We start from the raw sequence: 6,359 nt of genomic DNA, 5'->3' as shown, positions 1-6,359 counted from the left end.
GAGAGATGTTGGACAATATCTCGGCAAGTGTGTTTTGACTCCCCACCCCCCAATGCATAAAAGCCCTTACTAAAGCAGGCAAGAAGAAAGCAAGCGAATCAATTCTATGTTATAATACACGCGAAAATAAAGTGCCATTATTCTCCTTTTTGGCAAGGATCGTACAAGCGCGGGGGGACAGAACGTGCCGTGGAATCTAAATGTAATGTCAGCTTCGCATACACGCTGGCACATCAATCTTCTCCTCGCCTCTGTTTTTATTTATCTGCGCTGATAGATGACAACTCAAGTCAGTAGCCGGGGGGCAGTCGCCCCACATCCAGACTGGGGAGGGTGTATCTCCCAGCTCAGATTCCCTAAGGTCAGTAGCCTAAAATGGACTGCAGCAAGCATGATGTGCTGCTCTGTTGACCAGCCATGGACAGAAGGCCAGGCTCCTAGTTAATTTGTATCTGGTTTGGCCAATACTGAGGCTTTGTTTCGCATGAGAATCATAAGGGGGCCTGCCCCTGTGCAGTGTCAGAAGGAGGCACTGAGGTCTGGGCATACAGAATCCACAGGAGTTCAACAGGACTGGTCCCAAGTGCAGACCATGAGATGCCTAGCTTAAAGCCTAAAGTTCTGAAAATAGCACCTGGGTAGGGTTGCCAACCCTCCCCCCCCCCGGTTTGCCAAGGGTCCCCCATTCCCAACACCCACAGCCACCCATCTCTCTCCCTTTAAGTGTGTGCAACCCGTGTTTCCTCCCAAGCCCGATCTTGCAGGGAAATGCCAGCTTCGTGCTCTTAAAAGGGAAACACGGCTGCTCTTAAAGGGGAAACGCCAGCTCCTGCATTTAAAAGGGAAACGGTGGCTCCTTTAAGTGCAGGGAACTGCCGTTTCTGGAGATCTGGCACATGGGCAGGAGGGGGGTGGGGGGTGGGGCAGATGTCCCCAACGTGATGTCATCACGCCGGGGATGCCCCGCCCCCTCCAGGAACGCCCCCAAAGTCCCCCGCTGGGGGTGGAAGATTGACTTGGCAACCCTAAACCTGGGCAATGCAGTCCTTCCTGCCAACCTAACATTTCGAAAGCGAGAAATTGCAAGTAGATAAATAGGTACCACTTCAGTGGGTAGGTAACAGCGTTCCGTGCGCCTTGGTGTTTAGTCATGCCGGCCACATGACCACGGAAACGTCTTCGGACAGCGCTGGCTCTTCGGCTTTGAAACGGAGATGGGCACCGCAACTCTAGAGTCGGATTTGACTGGCTTTCGAGCAAGGGAACCTTTACCTTTAATGCAGTCCTAAGAATACCAAGGTGGTGTCGTGGTTAGAGTGTCAGACTAGGATCTGGGAGACCCCAGTTCAAATCCTCTGTCTGCCATGGAAGTTTGTTGGGTGATCTTCGGCCAGTCACTCTCAGCCTAACCTGCCTCACAGTATTCAGCTCAGTTCTTTATTGTTTGACCAAAACATATAACCAGTTTACACAATAAACAACATTTGTAGAATAAAACATGATCTAATAAAACTTAGACCTGGTTACGATACAATTTCTGTAGCCTAAGCATCAACACCCAGAATTTGGCTACTTGGTATGTAATCCTAGGGTTCTCATCATATGAAAGATAATCAGGCTTAGCTTTTTACCTCACAGGATTGTGGTTATGAGGATAAAATGGAGGAGGGGAGCTGCTTTGGGTATAAAGCACGAGATAGCCCCACTGCTGGACCTCCTGATGGCACCTGGTATTTTTGGCCACTGGGTGACAGCATTGGACTGGATGGGCCTTTGGCCTGATCCAGCATTGGCTTCTCTTATGTTCTCTAATAAATGTCTTTAAAATAAATAAATAAATAAGCAAAGTGATGCCATTCTAAACTCAATTAAGTCAGTGGGCTTAGAAGGTGTAACTCTACACAGGATCACACTGTTAGGCCCTTAAACCAGGAGCAAAGACAAGCTGCTGTGTACAATCAACAGTTATTCAGACTTTTGAAGGTATTATACATGGCTCTGTTAGATGAGCCATCACTGCCTGCATGTTTGCACGCAATCACTTTCTCTGTGCCACTGTGTGTCCTGTCAAACGAGTTTCACGGGGCTTTGTAAATGCTTCAGAAACCTGCAAAGTCTTTTTGATCAGATGCCACCCTGAGAAAGAAAAAAAAATCAAATGTGGTGTCATCAAGGCCCAAAAATGTTTCACTATGCCACCTACCACTTTCAGAAGAACCACTGTCTGTACACAACAACCAGGGGGCTCATTTCTAAAGATGAAGAAGTAACAAGGATTGCACCAGTTTTGTTTCCTCAAAACTCTGATTTTCTTCTTAGCTGTCCTGCTTCCTAACCTTTCAATCAGCACCTACAGGGCTGCCAAGTGGGCGGGGGGGCGGGGAAACCCCCGCTTTGGAGGCCCGATTTCCGCTGTGGCGGAATCGGGCCCCGGGGGGAACTCCGCTCCCCGAAGCTGCGTCACCATAGGTGACACAGACACGTAGCTCACGTTGGGGGCGTGGCCCAGATCGTCTGGGGGGGGAACCATATGGTTTTCTGTGACGTTCTGGCGGCGCGCGCATCCATCGACAGCTCTCGGATCAAAGCAGAGCTCCCCTGCCAGTGAGTAAGAAAGACTTGGCAACCCTAAGCACCTATGTACCAAATTTTTAATCCCACCCTTTCTCTAAACTCAGGGCAGCATACCTCGTTTTCCTTTCCTCCATTTTAGCCTCCATTTTAGCCTCACAATTCCCCTGTGTGGCATTTCAGGCTGAGGGAACTGACCCACAGTCACCCAGTGAGCTTCATAGCACTGTGGGGATTCGAACCCAGGTCTCCCTAGTTCTAGTCACTGCGCCAAATGGGCATTCTATGCTGCTTAACATTTGGAACTGTCCAAAGGGAAAAGACGCTTGGGGTGGCGTTTGAAAAAAGGAAATTGCAGGCAAGGAAAGGATGACACGAAAGGATGCAGCATTTCTCTTTTTTACAGAGACTAGGGTCTAGGGAGTCCAGATTTGAATACCCAGGGCTATTTTGGGCCAGGAACGCACAGGAACGGAGTTCTGGCTGGCTTCCGAGTTGGCCACGCCCACTACAGCCAAAACCTCTGCCTCCCCGTGCCTTCCCCGGCCTGTCCAAGGGCTGGCTTGGCCGAGCTCCCCGCAGCCACGGGGTGCCCAGACAAGCCAAGGGAAGGCATGGGGTGTGGCCTAATATGCTAATGCACTGAGCTGTCAGGGGTGTGGCCTATTATGCTAATGAGTTCCTACTGGGCTTTTTCTACAAAAAAAAGCCCTGCGAATACCCACTTGTGCCTTGCAACCTTGCTGGGCTACCTTGGGCCAGTTACACACTCTCAGCCTAACGTACCTTGCGGGGTTGTTGTGAAGATAAAAATGGAGGAGAGGAGAATGATGTGAGCCACTCTGGGTCCCCACTGGGGGGAAAGGCAGGATACAAATTAAGTAAATTTTTCCACTGTTGTATCTCCAGTCCCAATCACTGCTCTGTATAGGGTTGCCATTCCCCAGGTCCGGGTGGGGAATCCCCCAGTTTGGGGGGCTTCTGAGGGCACTTTTACTGTTGAGGGCAATTTTACCATAGAGTTTTGTCCTCAAACCAGAGGGTCGCCACATGCAACATCCCCGATGTGATGCTGCTGTCTCCCAGAAGGCTCCCTTCCACCCCCTGCCGGCATGTGGTGAGTACCTGGCAACCCTAGCTCCGTATGTGACTTTCAGAGCTGTTGGTGTAAATATGACACACATCTTCATGTAATGTCTTGTATGGTTCTAAAAGACCTCTCCTCTCTATCTCTATCTCTCTCTCTCTCACACACACACACACACACCCTGTATACGAAGAAAGGAGCTCTAACCTACATTTTTGTTATAAGGAAAAACAGACCTCCCTTCACACCCCACTGAAGGCCTTTGGTTTCCTTTCAAAGAAATTCTAGTTAACATTGAATTTCTGATTTTAAAAGAAGAAAGCATTCATCTCCCAAGTGTAGTTCTGAACAATCCATTGTGGAAGGATGGATTTTGCAATTTTTTGTTTGTTTCTTGCCCACTTCCAAGGAAGGTTTCTTAGATTGATTACTACATCATTTGAGCATCTGGGTCTGCCCGGGAGCAACTTCCTGTACCAATTTCATGATGCAAATAATGATGGAGTTCTATGCTTATAAAGCAGCAGATCAGAACTCTTGACAGCTTACATCTCCCCCCCCCCTCCACATAATTATATCTTCACCCTTTTACCATGCATTGTTTTAAACATAACATGCAAGAACTCCACTTCGCAGGCCAAATCAGAACCAGTAATAAGCTACTCTATATAGCGCAGACATTTCAATAAAAATGCACCACCACCACCACCACCTCCCTTTGCCATAAGCACCGCTGGAATGAAGAAAATTACACTTCTCTCACTCCAGGGAGAATCCCTGAAGACAGAATAAATATATGGCATGCATTTGTGAAAAGTCATATCCACATTTAAGGATATCACACAAAACGGAATCACTTTCTTCCCCAGAGGAAGCCCATCTGTGTACTTCATTGTTATTGTTGACAGGCAACATCATGAATAAGCCAGTCAATCCCACACTCATTATGAAGATACCGAAAGAATAAAATCTATATATGCAGGCACTTATACGAGGGATGAAGGAACACACACAAAATAACTCTTGAGCAGGCAAAAAAAAAAATCGTGGTACATAGCACATTTATTTTATTTTATTTACTGTACTTTTACCCCGCCAACGCAGGCTCAGGGTGGCTTCCACAAAACTGCTAAGCAGTATACATTTTACAATTGATTAAATGAAATAAATGATTTAAAAACACAGACAAATCCATTGAAAACATCGCTTCGATGGCGGTAAAAATAAAGCGCAATTTAAGGACACATTCGGCGGTGCCACCGTGCTAAGTCGTGTTGGATCAAAGTTCACAGAGGGCGCTGCTGGTAAGACGCCACTCCTAACGGAATGCCTGCCTAAAAAGCTCTGTTCTCACGGCCCTGCGGGACTGTGACAGGTCCCGCAGGGCCCTGATCTTGGCAGGAAGCTCGTTCCAAAAGGACGGAGCTACAAACGAGAAAGCCCTGGTCCTAGTTGCCATCAACCTGACTTCCTTTGGGCCAGGGAGGTCTAGGCGCTTTGGGGATCCTGATCGCAGTGCTCTCTGGGGAAAGGCGGTCCCTCAGGTAGGCCAGTCCCTGACATTCATAATTTTTTTTAAAAAAAATCCACTCCCTCCCATAATTTTTTTTAAAAAATACGACTTCAGATTCCCAGAACTAGGGGTTGGACCACTGGCTATTTCCACCAATTCCCCATTCCCTATGTAGATACCCCCAGGGCTATTTTTGGGCAGGAACGCACAGGAACGGAGTTCCGGCTGGCTCCCGAGTTGGCCACACCCAGCAGGAACTCATTAGCATAATAGACCACACCCAACAGCAGAAACTCATGAGGATTGGATACATTAGGGGTGTGTGGCCTAACATGCAAAGGTGTATGCTATAAAAAAGCAAAAGGTGAGAGTGTCTGGATAACCACACTTCTGCGAACATGGGGTGTGTGGCCTAATATGCTAATGAGCTGTGCTGTCAGGGGTGTGTCCTAATAAGCAAATAAATTTCTGCTGATGGGTGTGGCCTATTATGCTAATGAGTTCCTGCTGGGCTTTTTCTACCAAAAAAGCCCTGTAGATACCCCTCATCTTGTTCCTCAGGGTTCCCCTTAATAGTTCCATTTTGTGGAGATCAGAGGGCTGTAGCGGGAGGGGACAGGAAAGTTATTATCGTAAACACACAACTGCCACCAAAAGCTACAGCAACCTGTTTGGTTCCTTCTCCTGTTCAACAAACACTTGTGTCTAGGGTTGCTAAGCTCCAGGTGACGCCTGGAGTTACAATCTGATCTCCAGACTACAGAGACCTGTTCCTCTCTGGAGAAAATGGCAGACAGTGGACAGTGGGACACAACATCCCTGCTGAGCTCCCTCTCCTTCCCAGACTCCCCTTTTCCCAGGCTCTACCCCAAATCTCTAGGAATTTCCCAAACCAGAGCTGGCAAACGTATTTGGGCCCTGGCATCAAGATGCTATTTGAGTCTATACCTCTGCGCCACATCAGTGGCTGCTGCTGGTGGAAGGCAGGGAAACACACAACTTCATGACATCAGGTGATGAATAAGTTTAACTATGCATTGCAATGAGGGAAGGGGGGAACTAAGTACATCCTTGCCTTTTTTGCAGCAGCAGCAGCTGTGTGTATATCATAATATACTAACAGTGAGTGCTTTACATAGTTGAAAGTCAGCCCTTCCGTAGTGGGCGTCAGAATTCACACTTAGACCG

The sequence above is a fragment of the Gekko japonicus genome, unplaced genomic scaffold, assembly GCF_001447785.1.
Source record: "Gekko japonicus isolate JY-2015 unplaced genomic scaffold, Gekko_japonicus_V1.1 scaffold1264, whole genome shotgun sequence".
Taxonomy (NCBI): Eukaryota; Metazoa; Chordata; class Lepidosauria; order Squamata; family Gekkonidae; genus Gekko; species Gekko japonicus.
The sequence above is the reverse complement of the archived record's forward strand: the minus strand, read 5'-3'. Positions refer to the sequence as shown.